Source organism: Tachypleus tridentatus, chromosome 10 (assembly GCF_004210375.1).
Source record: "Tachypleus tridentatus isolate NWPU-2018 chromosome 10, ASM421037v1, whole genome shotgun sequence".
Lineage (NCBI taxonomy): Eukaryota > Metazoa > Arthropoda > Merostomata > Xiphosura > Limulidae > Tachypleus > Tachypleus tridentatus.
In genome coordinates this window covers 64,383,116-64,402,224 of record NC_134834.1, presented here as the reverse complement: position 1 = coordinate 64,402,224, position 19,109 = coordinate 64,383,116, and the positions used below count along the sequence as shown (strand labels likewise).

Genomic DNA, 19,109 nt, shown 5'->3' with positions numbered 1-19,109 from the left:
TTTAACATCATCTTCTTCACAGAACACTATAACGCTTATGGATGTTTAGTGGTAACTTCTTCACGGTCCATCATTATATATCTAAGTGTTTAGCGGATTTATACTGCTGGAGAAGTCAGTTTATCAGAGAATACTACAGATGTACTATGTTGTACAATGAAAAAAGTGCCACTCTTAGATCCTGTAGAATTATCTGAGTCTGAAAATTTCATTGAGTTTTTAAGTTGAGTGAGAAGTAAAATGAACAGTTTTAAAAGACAGTGACAATAATTTACATTACAGACACAACAAAAAACGATAGTGTACGTACTTGTGCTTACAAGTGGAAGATCGCATCTATTGAATCAGTGAATAGACCTTCAGTTTTTTTACTCTAGAGATGAATCTCTGCAGAAATAGCACAATAAAAACAAAGAACTACCTGAAACGAAATTTTGAGCTCGTACAAAACTTTGGTACGAAAGCTTGCTCGCTTATAGCATTCGCTGAGACATAACGATGTTGTCTTCTCGGCCAAGGCAAAAAGAAAAATTCTTTGTATTTTCGTAGTCAGAAAAAAATTACACTTTATACTAAAAACCGAAGAATTCCAACAATTTTCTGAAACAGTGCTCTCAAAAACACTATTTTAAATGTCGATCTTAACGGGATTTAGTCAATAACTTAAAATTAGACCCATTATACGTGGGTATTGTTTTCACCATTTAAATTAGCATGAAAGAGATGTAAAAAAAAAGACTATTTGATATGAATAAATTTAAATAGTGCTAACAAATTTATAAGTCTTACTTATAAACTTATAAGTTTATATGAATTGATTAAATGGTCAGATTTTCGATTCTGAATGTTTCTCCAGAACTGCGAACAAGTTGCTCATTGTACCAAGTTTACGACTGAGTTGTTGCAAAATTATTATTCTCAAACACATTTCTTTATTTCCCAATAGAGATGTTGTTCAACCGCGGAGTAGAAAGCAAATTTTCATAAGTGCACTTTGAAGAATTTATACGACTTATCAGTGACATAAGTGACGTGGAGCAGGAAGTGTTACCATGTTTTGCTCTCTTTTGTTATTGTTTTAAAAACCTGAATAAAATTTGTATGCTATATATTGGTAGTCTTCAAAGTTTCAGAAGGGCTGTTCACCGCTTAGCGATTATTCGCGAGAATAAGAGTACAAAAGCTGTTTGTAATTCACGTTATATATAGAGTTTGTGAAATATTTGTTGAATTTTGAAAGTCTTCATTATTTTAATTTCTACAACTTCAGTATTCTTTATTGCACTTCTGTATAGGATTCTTTTGAAAAAGATAAAAATCTTATAATGCTAAAAAAGTAGAGTTCGATCCCTGCTCATATAACAATTATGTGCTTAAACAAATTTAGAGAATCTAGTAGGTCGATCCACCTTAGCTATTTTCAATGTTCTGTTCTTCCTGTGTGTAAAGAAGTAAAATTACCTACATGCTAAATCTGTAAAATGTTTATTTATCTCTGTTCAAATAATTAACCTTGGACATCCGTGAAGGTCGTTCTCTAGAAAGACTAATATTTGCTCTATTGAATTTATATTACAGGATATTCACACTTTTCTAATTAGTTCGAGTTTGTGTGTGAATGTGATACAAGTTCTGTTCTTGCTTTATGCAATCGCTATTTGCTTATAGCAAAGCGCATTTCGCATCATTCTGCACAGTCGCCATTTTCATCAAATGCTTTAGTGATGTCATCTGCTAATACATATTACATTATCTTTACGTGATATAAACATGTATACTTTATCTTTTTCGACACCTACATTGCATCTGTGAAATATAAATTACTTTATTATTCTATAATTTACACATTTTAAAATGAAATTGGGAATTGTAGTGACATTTGTAAAATTAACAAATGATTTTAATTCGCATTTTACGAATTCTAGACAATTTCTTTTAATATAAACGTATTTTATTTGCTTATGTACGAATAATAAAATGATTTGAAGTAGCCTCAGACATAAATAATATTCTAATGAACCATAATGATGCCATTACGTTTTGGGAAAAAAAATTTGTAATGACACAGACATACATATTTCACACTACTTTTAATATATAAAACAAAACAGAATTATTCATTAAATATGAAACTAGGCTGTATATATGACATATTTTCAATCAGTAATGACTTACAAGTTTTTGTAGGCTTGATGAATATGTTTGTCAAAATCTAGGTGTTTAGCATTTCCAATCTGAACAGCGTTTTGTATCACATCCGCTTAACAGCCAGTTCAGTGACCCTTAAAGTTTCGCTATAACCTTCTCTAAAGAATTGCTATTCAGGAGTGCAACAAGTCTGCATTCCCTACCTTTTATGCGACTAATATTAAACGTATAGTGGGATTCAACGTCATGGTTATAGTGCCCCTAAAACTAAATTTATTTGTTTCTTTGTTGTTACACACAAAGATGCGCAATGGACTACATCTGTGATGTACCAATCATAGGCACCTAAACCCAGTTTTTAGCGTTATGTGCTGAAAACATAGAACTTGATAAGCGGTATATCACGTCTCGAACCTCGGACTTTTCAATTCATTGTTCGGCAGGCTTAGTTAGAATCAGATCTTGTCTAATCCTTTCTTAAAAGCACCATGCAAAACGGTACCTCGTTCTTCCAACACAAAAAGAAAAGAGAGCAGTGGTCCAAAACTTACAAAATTCTAAGACAACGTATGATTGTAAAACTAATACCTACATTCTGTAGCATGAACATACATATGAGTTTGATATTTATACCATTATCTTAACGGTGCTCAGCGGTACGTTTGAGGGCTTATAAGACTAAATATCGGGTTTCGATATTCATGGTAGGCTGAGTATTATGTAGTTTCCTGCTTAACAAGCAAACAATTTAAATGATAATAAAATCAAACATTTTTATGCAAAATTCAATTGAGGAAATTGCGAGTAAGAGTGCATTGCTGGGCTTATTTTGAAGGTTCTCTTTAACACGTAGTACATAATCTTGTTTTCAGCTTCACTGATATCTTTGAACATATTGAGAGTTGAGGTCGCATCTTATTTATTTAGTAACTGTCACACAATGTTTGAATTACCCTTGATCTAGAATTAGAGGTTCTCATGATCACCCAGTCTTCTAACAATCGAGCCAAAACAAGCGCCTCTGCATGTTGGGCAGCAAAATTCATAAATAACACTTGGCTGTTTAAAAAAATTCGCTACAAACTTTAAATACTGGTCTATTTGGTTTGTTTTGAATTTTACGCATAGCTACATAAGGGTTATCTGCGACAGCCGTCCCTAATTTAGAAGTGTAAAACAGCCAGTCATCGCCACCCACCGCCAACTCTTGGGCTACTCTTTCCTCAACGAATGGTGGGATTGACCGTCACATTATAATGCCCCTACGGCTGAAAAGGCGAGCGTGTTCGGTATGACGGAGATTCGAACCCGCGACCCTCAGATTATAAGTCGAGTGCCTTAACCATCTGGCCATGCCTGGTCTAATAACGGTCTAAACAAACATGTTTTGCATACATTGTTACCTTTATAATATTAATATAAGTTAAAAATAGAATGTTTTAAAAAGTTTGACATTTGCAAGTTTGAGATTATATTTCATTTACCATAGAGATCTAATTTAAAGAAAAAGAATTTCAGAATTTTGTGTTAAGTTATAAATAAAAAACTACAGAAAGTTTAAAATGAGTTAAACATAAAACGGGGTTGTATGTTCTCGGTTGTATGCATGCATGTGAAAGGAATACAAATAAATGAAATACAAACCACATACAACTATATATAAATATTATAAATAATTATAAAATACTCGAGTAATAAACCGGATCCACAATGGTATACAATGAGCAACTGAACTAAATGGCCAGTTTATTATTAATACAATACATTATAACGAAAAAAACAAAAGGGAACCAAAAGATTTATAAAATGTACCAGTATTTCTTTTGAATAAAACAATACACATTGTTTCTATGTTACCATATTTTTATCAACGTATGTTATGTATATATATATAATTCTGCCATTACTCCTAAGACTTTTACCAAGTTTTTCGATTGATATTTGACCTTTAATAGAAGCTAGTGCAAACTTAATAATATTAATATCACGACTACGTGCAGCCAAGACGTTATTAAAAGCATTCCGTCGGCCTTCAGTTACCTCTAGATGTAGATATTGTGCGTTGACCGTGATGCTGCCATAGAAACAAATATCACTAATGGTTACCAAACAATTTGAACTCAGATTCATTTGTAAATAAAATCCTTTTTTTGCTTCATTATCCCATTGTTTGAAGTATGATTCTAAACTCAGCGTTCTCACTTCTTCTGAAGTCTAAACAATTAAACATTGAGGCTACTTTACGCTAAAGTCTGTCTTACTGTTTTGTACGCTACGTTTGTATCTAAACAACTAAGTCACTGGCAAAATTTGTTTTGTATTTTCATGTATCAAGTAAAAGGGCTCGAGTTACTTACATCGGTTTTAAACAGTTTAGGTATTTTACCTCGACAACTGTTGTTATGAACAATACTAGTATCATATATCGTCTTCAGTGATTCCACAAAAATAATAAAATCTGTCTCAACCTGTCGCTTAAACTTTGACTTTTACACGTTTTTCATGAGACATTTCTGTATTGAGAGCCATGAGTGCATTCACCACACTGCTGTTGGGCATAGTTCAACTGCCTGTACTTTTCTAGACATCATGTTTGATCGTTTGAATGACAGACAAAAATTGTGTGAGCTATCACAACGTGACTGTATTCTGGAGCAGCTTATTTTCATAAAATAGAAAGGAGCAATCTTATAATATTCGCATTCTATACACATTTGACTCTATCCATAATTATTTCCAATAGTACGTGTGTGTGTATATATATATATATATGCACACATACACACACACATATATATAAATCTTCTGAACAGTGACACGTTATGAAACAGGTTTAGAAGTCTTTATTAAAACACTTCGAATACAATTCAGTTAAAATACGAATAATTTAAAAGTTTAACTAAAAATACTTCGAATAAAATTCAGTTCAAATTCAAGTTTTTTATCACTATTATATTTATATATGCGTAAAGTATTAAATTTACAACTTAATTCAATTATGATGAGATGAATTTTAAAACTAGCATTTTTATTCGTGTGTGCGGAATGGTTAATCAGTTACTTAGATAAAGTAAATGTTATGGTGTTATAAGTTACTTTTGTTCGATGAACCGAATAAAATGTTTACGAAGAACTTATAAATAAAACTAATCGTGGTGATGTGGTATTATAAATCATGCACTGAATAACAAAATATAGAGAAATTATACTTTTCCGTTTAACTCCAATTTAAATTAAATCGATTTCGAATCCACCAAAGGATTTTACAGAAGTACAACTCTAAAAACCAGGATTCGATTCCCTGTGGCCAACAGAACTCAGATAACTTGTTATATAGTATTTTGCTAAAACAAAAATCAATTTCAAACTCCAAAATTCAAATATCCAACAAATACAAACATGTTTACCTAAGTTCCAGCCAAACTGAGATAAACATGTTGAACAATAACAAAATATTTTATAAACTTAATAACAAATATTTCATGAACTTAATCTTATTTTTCAAATGCTCAAAATTACGATTAAAGAAAACTAACTTTATGAGAATAATTAATATTTTCAAATACAGTTTATAAGCCCGTATTAATTTACTCTGTGTGTTTGTTTCACTGCAAAAAGTTCCAACAGTTTTGGACCTAGTAGGACCAAACTTAGTACGCAAATTCAGAGTGGCCTCAGGGTATTATCCTCCTAACTTCTCTCCTACTAAGAGGTTTTCAGTGATACAGCAGTATGTCTGCGAATTTACAACGCTGAAAACCTAGGTTTCGATACTCGTGATAGGTAAAGCACATATATCCCATTGTTTACTTTTTCTGGTTAACTTCAAACAAACGAACAAAATCATAAGTGAGTTTTTTGTAGTTGTTGAATCTAATTCTAACATCGCGAGTTTGTGTTCCTGTCTCCTTTTTTGATCCGAGAGGTGTTCCCCTTGAAACTGTGTTCAACTCCAGCTCATGAGTCAGAGGAACCAAACGTAACACACATGCTCTGATACAACAAGCGGGATTTCTTTTCGGGTACATTCCCCTTTATTTGGTAATTGCTTCAGCTTTCTAGCTTGTTTTGGGTGATAAGGTCTATTTTGTACAATCATAATAATAATATCATAGCTAGTCAATCGCTTGTGTGTTGTTTTGTACTTAGCAAAGCCTGACCAATGTAGAGATACTAGTGGCCTAATTATCACAACACTAGTCGCACGTGATGAAATTCAATCACGTTTTTATTGTAGTGCAGATCCGTGAACATTTCCCGCCTGATTGTTTTGTCGATGAGAATGTTAGGTTTTGTTTTTGGTAAAACGTTCTCTAAATTGTGAACGGTTCCGTGTTTGATTGCCGCATAGGTGTACAAACTATAGTAACTGTCTGCCATCATTTCTCCTTTGTAACCTAGCAGTTCATACAAACTTAATTTATGTTACCATTTTCAGTTTAAAACCATATAGAGAGCTGACAATGTTTCTATTTACTAAGAAATCAAAAGTCGCTTTAAGGCAAATTAGTGAGTATGTTTTTGTTTTGATTGTTTGAAAGCAAAGCCACATTGGACTATCTGCTGTGGCCACTGTGAGGAGTCGAACCCCAGATTTTAGCATTGTAAGTTAGAAGAACTGCCGCTGTCCCATCAAGAAACTCTCAATCAGTGATATTTTTTTTCTTATGTTTAAGGGGATGGCATAATTATATATCCCACAGTTTCCCAGGGCAAGATAACTACAACCGACACTGAGGAAACCAGTGATACCTGTATAATGTACATGAATTGTTAAACCCAGCAAAGATATTTTGAGAAAACATAGAAATATAGACTCCGTATCTCCACAGAATTTCAAAGAGGTATGTAACTCTGATACACTTTATAACATATTGGTATAATAGTCGTAAGATTAAAGTATTGTGTTGGCTTAGATTTTTTCAAAATAAACTTGTGGTTTTAATTTTGTGATTTGTACTATAATGCCATAAAGACCTTTTTTTTTTCAGTAGAAGTTGTATTTTCGTTATGTGTTTCAAACTAGTTGAGATGTGATATTCTTACACAAGCCAGATGGATAGAGCTCTCGACACTTAATCTGAGGGTCATGGGTTGGAATACCCGTCATAACAAACATGCACGGTCTTTCAATCGTGGGTGGGGCATTATAAGTGACGGTCAATCCCATCATTCTTTGGTAAAAAAGAGTAGCCCAAGAGTTGGCGGTGGGTGATGATGACTAGCTACTTTCCCTCTAGCCTTATAGTGCTAAATTCGATACGGCTAATTCGTGTAACTTTGAGCAAAATTATAAAAAAAATGTTCTTACACATCAGTTTTACCCTACTATAAGTCTGTTTTTACAATAGTCTAATTTAATTATAATTACATAACTTACTTTGTACGGCACTACACTCTAAATAAGCATTTTAAAACTGTTTTTTCCAGTTTTATATTGTTTATGTTTTTTCATTGTTGTGTTTCTTTATGTCCTGATCTTCTCATGGGAATACAGAGTGATCATTTTGTAGTATAGTCAATGGAGTATTTAGGATAGGGGCTAGAGTGGACTCAGCCCCAGAGCCTATGATCTTAATTTTATTCCATGTAAAATTATATGGAAGGTAGGACCCAAAAAATCATTAGCTCATGGAACCACACAACTTTAAATCCGCCACTGAATTTAGATTATGTTTATTGCTACCTGTCCTAGTGTTATCTTAGCCTTGACGGAATTTATATATAGTTTAAGTTTCACTCCAGCCAGAAATGAATCACATATAATGTAGATAGAAGTTTAAGAGTATTGCACTTATTTCCTATATAATGAAGAATTTGTAAGTTACGTCACGATTGTAGCTTTTTTCTGATAAGTGTATTCGTATAGCAGGCAGAGAGAAGTAAAGCATGTTTTAATTCACAGACGTCTGTCTGTCACTTCTATAATGCAGGTTAACCCTTTCAACACCCCACTTCCTGCCAGGCATATTCAGCAAGTCTCTTGTTATTGCAGAGCTAACCTAGCTGCTTATGTCTCTCTCTAAAGAACAACACCACAAGGATACCTTGTGTGTAGTTTACTCTGTAGCCTAGCGTTAGCTTTATACTAACAAGTCGTTCTAATAATCAGGAGCAACTGTTTTATAACAGAGACACAATCATTAACAGGTAAATACGTGAACTTACGTATCATACGTGTGATTCGACCATTTGGCAAGAGAAAGACCAAACTTCTAAACACATGAATATGCTTTTATCCTATTATAAAGAATTGTAACTTGTATTATTTTAATACATTTCTCAGAGCACTATTGCTCATTTTATGCGAATAATTTACTCTTATGTGAAAGTTAATCTGTCACAGGTAACTTTAAAGCATTTTCTCTCAGAATAAATATTTGTTACTTCCCATTCGGAAACTCATGGTCGCTACATAAATAAATAAAAGCATACACAAAAGATGAATTTACCAGATAATTACAACGCAGAAAACAACAAAAATGCCAAATATAACAAGTCGGAAATTTCAAAAACTACACGAATTCTTTGACCGACATTATTATAATAATATATAAAAATAGCATCGACATTAATTTTCATGATCACACTTGAAATGATAGTTTACAACAACGATAATGTTGATTGCAGATACCGTAAACGTCAAGCCAGTCATTAAGTGTGAATGGTTAATCCGGAAAGCGTATAATATATGTCAAGTAACAAAGTAAATATCCTTTATAGAGAGAATAGAAATGAATCAGCAGTTTAAGCGTACAAATCAGAACTCAGTTGACAACAAGCAACAATGTGAATATTTATTCCAAAAACTTAGTCAAGCAACAGTGAGAATATTCATTATAGAAACTTTAGTCAAGAAACAATGTGAATATTTATTCTAAAAACTTAGTCAAGCAACAGTGAGAATATTCATTATAGAAACTTTAGTCAAGAAACAATGTGAATATTTATTCCAAAAACTTTAGTCAAGAAACAATGTGAAAATTTATTACAGAAACTTTAGTCAAGAAACAATGTGAATATTTATCCAGAAACTTAGTGAAGCAACAATTATGATATTCATTATAAAAACTTTAAACACTCAGCAATGCCATGAATGTTCACCTCAGAAAGGTTATACAATCAAACAATAAGGTGAACATTCACTAACTAAATCATAAGCATCAAATTTTGGGGTGAATGTTCATTATGTTGAATATATATATCTTTCTGAAAACAAAATGTTTTAAAACATTTGAAACCTTAGTTTATGCACGTTAAAGTGAAACAAGATAGCAGAGGAAAATTAGTAATGATTGTGTCTCTGATATATTTCTGGTGACTTAAAAATCCTTGTGGAAAATTCCAATTACGTTTCCAAAGTCGAACAAGTTGACTAGCATTAAACTTGCGTTTTTGATCGTGACTAAACTGAAGCAAAATTTCTTTTTTACGTCGTTCGTCTTAACACAAGAATGTTTTCTTTGTTTATTATTGCTCGTTAATTTCAGCCTTATAGCGAACAGAACTCAAAGTTTGTTGACATGAAATAACACACCAATAGCTTGTAATTGATATAAAAAAGCTCAATATATCCCATTGGTGCTGGCACAGCCACCTCTTATGATGAAATCGACTCACCCTGGTTGGAGCTCTCAGCACTGTCTACTCCCGAGGTGTATTTGTGTATGTGTGTGTGTTTGTGAAACTAAGCGCAAGTAGATAAAAACATGTGCACTTGAGCGTCCCTACAAAGCCTCGTGAACCGTGCGGCAGCCGTGTTATCATTGACTTTGTAAGCATTAAAGTGCGGAAATTCAATTGGCAGGTCATTAAGTAATTGACATCGTTGAAGAGGCGCCCACCTGCTATACAGGCCAAAGTTCCTGCAAGCTTGTTTGCAAGTTACACGTGTATATCAGACTGGATTGTTCTAGAAACAACGGGTAAGTGTACAGTGTTACTGCTTCCCATACACCTTTTATTGTAGTTGATATCCAATGTCACGCGTAATAATCCATTCAGTGAAACTTATCACTACATGCGAGCAGTTGTGGTTCAGAGCTCAGCAGTTGATTCACTGATGAATGCACACTAATTAAAACATGCTAGCATATTTATATTTGTGGCTATGAATATTAACGTTGACACAAACGCTTGATATTACCGAATTTGAACATTTATTGGTAATTTTACTCGATTCTTACGCATGGTGTTACTAAAATACAAAAACGTACCATGTACTGTGGGTGACTATAGCATTTTTGTGTTGTAACATAATTTCAGGTTTATTAACGTCATGGTCACTTATTTAACAGTTACAACAGAAGCACAAGGTCCTGAGACAGTCAACGTTAACAAAGAATTGTCATAACATACAGAAACTTCGGAATTCTGTTGGTGTTGATCGTAAAGGCACTTAGAACACGTGTCATGAAAAGCACTTAGAATACTGTCCTGAAAGGTGTTTAGAACATACATCCAGATGAAATACAAAAAAAAATCTTTTAAACCATCTTGATGAAGGTCTCTTAGCCTCCATATTAAACACAGACCTATTTTTCCTTTTAGATATTTTAACAACATTTAGGCCTTTAAGATTATTTGATCGAGGTTATGTTGTCTGAAAAACACATAACTAAGCACGATTTAATTATTAACAAACCACGTTTTGTGCACTTGAACACGAATAAGTAAGTAGAAAATCCTGTTTTATTAAACTGAACATGAATTAACGGCTAGAAAATCCTGTTTAATTAATCTGAACGTGAAGTACATTGTTTTATTAACCTGAACATGAATTAGCTACCTAAAAATTTTGTTATAACCTAATTAGGAATCAGTTAAAAGTTTGTTATACAAATATTAACATGCATTTACTACCAGAAAATCTAGTTTTATCAATATAAATACGAATTAACCAACAGAAAATCTCGTGTTTTTTTTTTAAATCTGAATATGCATTAGCGACCAGAAAACCAGTTGTATTATTTAGTGTTCGTTTATCTTATATATATATAATTACTTTTATGGCTCAGTTCGGCAAAGGAAAACATGTTTCCTTTGGTTATTCTGTCTCTGGATTACAATCTTTGAAAACTAATAATTTCTTTTGCAATGTAGATCCAGTTACGTATGCAGTAATGTATTGTGTACTTAATGTTATTTATCACAGATATATGTAATTTGAAATATAGTGTAAAAAATACAAAATTACAACTAATATGTGAATTTTTAAGATAGGCCATACCGACTACTGAGATTAAAAATTTAATACAAATTATTTAACTAATGCGTTTTATTTGCCCATATAGCGCTATAGTTGTTAGTTTGATATTTTGCAAATATACTATAACTTGTTCAAGTTGAATTTGTGAAGCCGAGAACGTTTCGCGGGAGGAAGTATCTACTTTCAAGAATATATATAAAATTTTAATTAAGTTATTACAAAAGATTGGAATATTTCTGTACGGGGAATCTGATAAAACAGTATTCATTCCTAACGCTCTCTTCCGTATGTTTTTATATGCAAAAACTGATGACGCAATATATATGTAAATACATATCTTTCATATGTGCTCTAGCAAGTACGCATCTTTTATGTATATAAGCTTGAAAATCAGCGTCGATCAGATATATAACCCTTCGACTGCTCATCTATCAGACTCAGGCCTTCAGAAAGTGAATTTTTTTTTAATCGTTATCTTACCGGGTAAATCAAACAGGTCGAAGTCTGCTACGGTTGCACATGTTTGAACACATTTCACAGCAGGTGGCAAAGAGTAAAAAAATACATTATTTCTGTTATGACAGTGAAACAATGATGGAAAAAAATTAAGTTGTTGGTCCTGTATATACGAATGTTCGGACACTACATAACATGCGATATTTAAACGCGTTTACATAACCAACATTTCATGTTTGCCAAGTAATGGCACGTGTTAAAATCCACAAGCAGTAGTGAATAATGTATATATATACCTGTTCATTTCGGTTTTATTACTTTAACTTGATCTTTTCTATGTACGAACCAGAAAGAAAAAAGTATTCATACCGTGGAAGTTTTTACGTTTAGAACTGAATACGTATTATATGTAGTAACTGCTGTTTGAAATGCAAATATATGCAGCTACTTTAAATTAATTAGATTCAAGGTACCTATTATTACACTACATTTACCTCAATTTTTTTTAACTCCAGTAAGGTTTGATGTATTTGATCACTTTAGGTTAATAAGTTTCAAACTACCTATTGTAACACTACATTCTCCTCAGAATTTGATTTGCCTTTAGTAACTCTAGTAAAGTTGACGTATGCCCCCTATTTTGTTTCACCCATACAATGAATTGCAGGTTTATACCACAATGGTGTTATATACATTCTTGAATACGGTGTGAAACAACAGGATATGTAAGAGTCACTTTGTATACGATTAATAAACCGGATTGATATATGGATATTTTTATGTAATGTTTATCCGTAAGCAATGTTATGTCACGAACTTTCCCGAAACATCAACCGAAAATAATTTATAAGAAAACATGTTTTCAACAAATATTATTTTCTCGTAAGAACTAGATTCTGTTTGAAGTTCTTAATCTGGATTTGTTTTGTTTTTTTTTACTTTGGAATAAAATTCGACTTACTGTTAAGCTTACTAATAATGCTTTTATGATTAATATATTTTCGATGCGAACAGTATATTTCTGTCATTTCCTCATTTATAACGCAAACTATTAATTCTTTACGTGAATCCGTAAAACTTACAAATAGAAGTAATAACCAATGTTTTATGTAATTACCGATTCCCTTCTGTACGCACGTACCTACACACTTTTTATATAACATCATAGATTCTTTTACTCTCTGTACAGTCATATTACCTCCTTTGTTTAAATAACTAGATGGTCCATATTCTGAAGCATAGAACTTAAGTTATTCTTGTATACAATTCCTGTTGGAAGTAACTTTTAATGGTCACTTAAACAACGTGCTGAGAGATAATAAAAATAAATCATACACTACGAAATGTAATTGAATGTTTGTTTTTAAAGTGAAAATGAACCTTCATCACGGTCATTGTTTTATTGTTGTTGTTTTATTGTTGAGACTATAAAATCATTGACCATCTCTTCATTGTGTCACAAAGCTAGTTTAAAACTAATTGGCTTGGCTGATATGAATGTTTCAGTAGGAGTTGCTAAATTAATGGTCTTAGTTCCAAGAGAAGCTAGATTTGATCCAGGAAAACTCTTAAGTACAAAACGTTGAAACTCACAAGCATATGTACGTGTATAAGTAGGCATATCATAAAATGTGACCGTATGTTAAGCCCTTTTTTCTGCCTTTTAGAAATATGTTTACTGGTACCATTCTAGATATAATGTTATCATATCATAGTTATCAAAACATTTACTGATGAAGCGTCCTTTAACTGAGCGGTGTGTATTACAACAGTAGTACTTTATTTGGAATGTTAATGCCGTACCACGAGTGTAGGTGTCGTGACAATTGTGATTCAACAGTTCTGTTTCTTTGAATGTAAGCACAAAATTACACCATGGGCTATCTGTGCTCTGCCCACCACGGTTATTGAAACCCATTTTCGAACGTTGTATGTTTGCAGACATGCCACTGTGGGGGGGATCAATATTTCTGGGAATCTTTAATTAATTAAAACATATTCTCTTCTCGTGCTTCTAGTCATGATAATCAAAAAACGTATAACGCGTGGCTTTTGAATTGTGATGAGATTAATGCGCCAAACAGTAGCTACAGTGGAAATTAAAGTGATTTGCTTGGAACCTGTAAGATAAAAAAAATCGACATCTGAAAAAATCGTGGATTTCTAAAAGAACTACCAAACTTATAAGTAATTATCGTTCTCAAAAAACTTTCATAAATCCATTATTTTAACTCGTGTTTTTATAAAGTTTTAACGTCTGTAGCATGTGATTACTGATAACTCTGTATAAAGTATATATCAAAAATCTTCCCAATACGTAACACCTGTTGCTGTAGCATAAAACTGATAATTCTTGTTTACTAATATGAATTTCTTATCTTTAGTTTGAAATAATGTGTAGCTGTGCACCTAAAGATGCATTGTCTTTACAGTTTTACTAAAACATGTAAAGATTAGTTTTAATCCTGATTTTACTAAGCTATAAAATGCACCTTTTGAATACTTCATTTAACCATAGAGCAACTGAAAGTCAGGGTCACAGAAATCGTTGTTAATCCGGTCTCTGGAAGCACTTTACTAGTCGCTAATCTAAACACAAAGTTATAATTTATCCGTTTCCAATTAAACACAAAATACTAGTACTTGTAGTCAATTTAGTCATAATGAATCTGTTTATTTGTTTGTAATTTAATTACAGAGAAATATTTATTCGTTGTTAATTAGGCATGGCCAGGTAAATAAGGCGCTCGACTCGTAATCTGAGGGTCGCGAGTTCGAATCCCCGTCACACCAAACATGCTCACCCTTTCAGCCGTGAGGGTGTTATAATGTCACGGTCAATTCCATTATTCGTTGGTAAAAATGTAGATCAAGAATTAGCGGTGGGTGGTGATGATCTACTTCCCTCTAGTTTTACACTGCTAAATTAGGGACGGCTAGCGCAAATAGCCCTCGGGTAGCTTTGTGGGAAATTCAAACGCAAGCAAACAAATCGTTTCAAATAAAGCTGACAGCAGCGATTAGGGAAAAAATATCGCACGTTCTCTTCTTAAATTTCGTAAGAAATCGAAAATTATATATCAAACTAAATTTTAACTAGGACATTACTACCGTTTGATTTTTTTTTTTTTTGTAAAATAATAATATTGCATTCATGACATTCAATTTCATTATTCGTTGGTAAAAGTGTCGACCAAGAATTAGCGGTGGGTGGTGATGACTAGCTACCTTCCCTCTAGTCTTGCACTGCTAAACCAGGGACGGCTAGTGCAGATAGCCCTCGTGTAGCTTTGCGCGAAATTCAAAAACAAACAAACAATCATTGTTAATTAAGTAAGTGACGACTCATTATTCGTTACAAACTTACAGAGAACTGTTCACTCGTTTCTAACTTAGTCACAGAGGTTTCCAACTTAGATTCATGGGGTTATTTATTTATTATAAATTTAGTCACAGTGGTTATTTTAGTCGCAAAGACATCTTTACTCGTTTTAACTTTAGCCACTGAAGATTTGTTTTATTCGTTTCACATTTAGTCACTGATAACTATTTGTTTCAGTCACAGAAATTTATTTGCTCTTTTCATCTTTAGTCCCAAATGGTTGTCTTTTCATTTGTAATTTAGACTCAGGTGCTATTTATTTATTGAAAAGTCAGTCCATAAGTGCCAATTCTTTGTTCCTTATTTTCATAGTTATTAGTTTTTATTTGTTTCTAATTTAGTCAGAGATGTTTGTTTACTCACTTCTAAAGAAGTCACGGGAGACCATTTTCGTCTCTGATTATGATTTAGCTGACTACCTATTCGTCTCTGATTTACTTTATCTAGAATTCTGATCAAGATGGCATAAGTAGATTAACTACCAATACGTTTCTTAGAATGTTTGAAGAAAGGAAGTGTAGTTTACGTAATTAAGTACAGATTGTCTACAAATTATCGTACATATTATAAAACTTAATAATTTTTAAATAAAAGCGAGAGAGACATTGTCTAAAGCAATTAATTTATTCTACTTCACCAGTTTTGATTTAAGATTAAAATTATCTCAACAGATAATGTCATAATGGTGACCGGCCTGCAAAATCCACAAACTATTCTATGGCACACAAAATACAAGTATTTTAATCTCGTAAGATCCCGTTAGTATGTCATAGATGGACACAACTGAACAAATGCAATTGAGCTACGACATAAAAAGTTCAGGATATAGGATCTGTATGTCACAATGTCATGGCATAATTGGAAAACTGGATCGTTCCAGTTAAAACTAGAGATATTGCCGTCTCATAACTAATCTTTCAACAAACCTCAAGAATGAATGTGAGAAGAGCTTTTCAAGAAACTGACATACTAGAGATCACATTGTTTATAATTTCAAAAACAGATCTAAATGTTTTAAAAATTTCAGATGGTGTAGTAGCAACTCGAAGAGAATTACAAGGGCAAGCTTATTATAAGTACCATGTTCGTTAAGTATTGAGTGTCCCAAAAAGTCTGATCTTGTACGAAAATAACTTATTGTTATTGAATACAAATGCAACTACTGTTCAGATTTGTTTTTGACATTAGAAGAACAAGTCGAAATTACTTTGATTTATTGAAGACGTTGGTTTCCTTGTACACGAAGTAAAGTCCAAAGTTTGCGTATCTGAAGGAACGCATCGAAACTACTTGTCACTCCATCCAGCAAAAATATTATCTGTTGTAAAAAACAACAACATTGGTGTGCCTCTTACTGTTGTATTTCGACATGTCAGGAAAATAGATTGAACATCTTTAATTCATATTTTATTCTTTTCTGCAATAATTATTTTTTTACCACTTTTCCATGATCTATGATCATTTCATTTTCTCAAGAAAGAACAGTCACTGGACTCGCATACGTGTACTTGCTGGAGAAATATTTTTCTCCCCCAATAGGAAGCTGATGGTGTTTTAAGTACGTTTAATTATTGTTATTTTGTTTGAAGTAAAATGGAATATTTTGCATTTTGTGTTCGTGAGGCACTGGGCTCTGTTCTTCTGAACCACAAGGCTGGTTGGACACGACCCTCATTCTTCAGACTGTTGGGGCTGAACTGTTGTTTGTCAGCACACAAAAACATTACATTTACAACCTAGTCCGCCTACTATTCTCAATAATGAAGAATTGACCAATGAAATAACAAATAACTTCCAGTGGGCGTCCTTAGGTAAGTTAAACGAATAGCATAGATGCTTACAGAAGTCCGTGAAGCAAGTGCTAATATAGAATAAAGTGTGAATGTACATAGATCATTATTATGTACTTTATTTCTCACATTAAAAGATATTAAGTTTTAGTATTGGTAACTGTTTGCCTACATTCTGTATTTTGAAATATATTACTAAAATAAATAATTTCATCCGGAACTGGTCACTATTCCGGAAAGTGTTTAAATAATTTGAAGATAATTAATGTAAACAAAGAATTATTTCATTTTAATAATTCTCAATGTTAACACTGGGATTAAAAACATTTCTTTGACACCAGATCCATTGTAAATGTCTAATAAGTATTTAAATGCCGTTCTCCCGCTAGTACAGCGGTAAGTCTACGGTTTTACAATGCTAAAATCAGGGGTTCGATTCCCCTCGGTGGGCTCAGCAGATAGCTCGATGTGGCTTTGCTATAAGAAAACACACATTTAAATGCCTCTTCCCGCCTGTATTTTACTTTTGTCAACAGGTGACACTAGTTGTTCTTTTGACTCTGACGTCATTCTTAATATTTTATTCCTGGAGCAAGACTTGTTTCTCGTGATATTCATTATTTCATGTATACATATACTACAGAACATCTACCTTGTAAGCTATATTGTTATTCAGTATCATACGGACTGTTCCTTAATTTTTTTTAAATGATGTCAGATTTGAAATAATTTAATATAATTTTTGTTTCATTTTACGTGTACGAAAATTAATTTTAACCCTTTAATTAACGACTTATTTTTATACTGTTCACATATTACAACATCATATTGAATAATATTATGTTTTTGCCTATCACGACACTCAGCGTAAAAAGATGACAAAAACGAACGTTGGGTGAAATAACTCCTTTTCTAGGTAAAAAAATAGAAATTGCAGTAGTAATCAGAGAAATTAATTGTACTATTGTTTGTATTTTTGTTTAACTTTTTGTGTAATAATATTCTTAAGGAGCCTATGATTAATAACTTCATGATCCTACAAGCAATTTAGTGCATAAATATTTATAAAATGTGTTTAGAAATATGAGCTTCATGTAGATGCTTAATGGTAATTCTAGGGTTAACTAGAATTATGTACAGATTATTCTGTAAGAGAAAGCGGTTTGAAAATATAGAAACCGAACATATTTGATTGACGTTTTGATATTTGGCCTTATCGTGGAACTGCACACTGACACAATTGAATGAAGTGGAATTTTTATCTAATTTCCGTTGGCAATATTCCCCTAAACAAAGTAATAAGTCGGATAAGTAATAATAACACGGATAAACTGGTCGTTTCGTTTACCAAGTAATGCATTTTCAGCTTACTTTTCGCAGATGAAGTGTCCTTTTCACTCCTTTTTAATCAGTAGCTTACATAAATGACAATTTGTAATTTTCTTAAAACTTTAAATGTGTACCTGAATAATTTAATTTCCAATCAGTCTGAGGGCGCTTTGCTGAGTTCTACAGGAACCTAAAAGCGAGGTATAACATGTGATATTCAGACACACTGATATAGTACAAATAATGTTAAATATCTCATTATCACTTCACTTACTGACCAACCTCTCTCCTGCTGTCTGGTTATGAGGTGAAGGAAAGATTTCTAAATAACTTTACATGAACAAAGGTGAAAATAATTTTAATTTAACGCCCGAAAGTAAGAGAAAACAAAAATCCATATTAAAATGCATACATACGTTACTGACTATTCCAAATAACGTTCATACAGGATAAATAAAAACCTAACCTATGTTAATTTGTATATGTTCTATCCTTCCAATGGATCTCGCCACTCCGCAGGTGGTCATAAGTAGGACCAGTGACATGAAGTTCTTTTTTAGCCGTTGGCATATGTAAGTTCTACCACAGTACAAGGAAGGACCAATACACTTTTACTGTTTTTCAACATGTGGCATAATACTACATACAGAACACCTGCACGAAAACGTAGCAAAACTACATGAATGTACGATGTCTTCTAAACTAGAGATATAGAAGAGTGAATATAATTCGTATTGATCAAAGTTATTGTATATATTTATATATTCGAAATTTCGTTAGCATAATTCGTAATTTT

The 19,109-nt window shown here is 32.6% G+C and overlaps 1 protein-coding gene across 2 annotated transcripts in view; it reads left to right on the top strand.

The window, feature by feature from the left end:
• The first annotated feature begins 9,871 nt into the window (after positions 1–9,871).
• The window catches only part of LOC143229454 (zinc finger MIZ domain-containing protein 1-like), a 177,362-nt gene continuing 168,124 nt past the window's right edge, over positions 9,872–19,109 (top strand). For both annotated transcript variants that reach the window (XM_076461791.1, XM_076461789.1), the window contains exon 1: positions 9,872–10,073. The gene's annotated coding sequence lies outside the window, so the exon portion shown is untranslated. The remainder of the gene's footprint in view (positions 10,074–19,109) is intronic.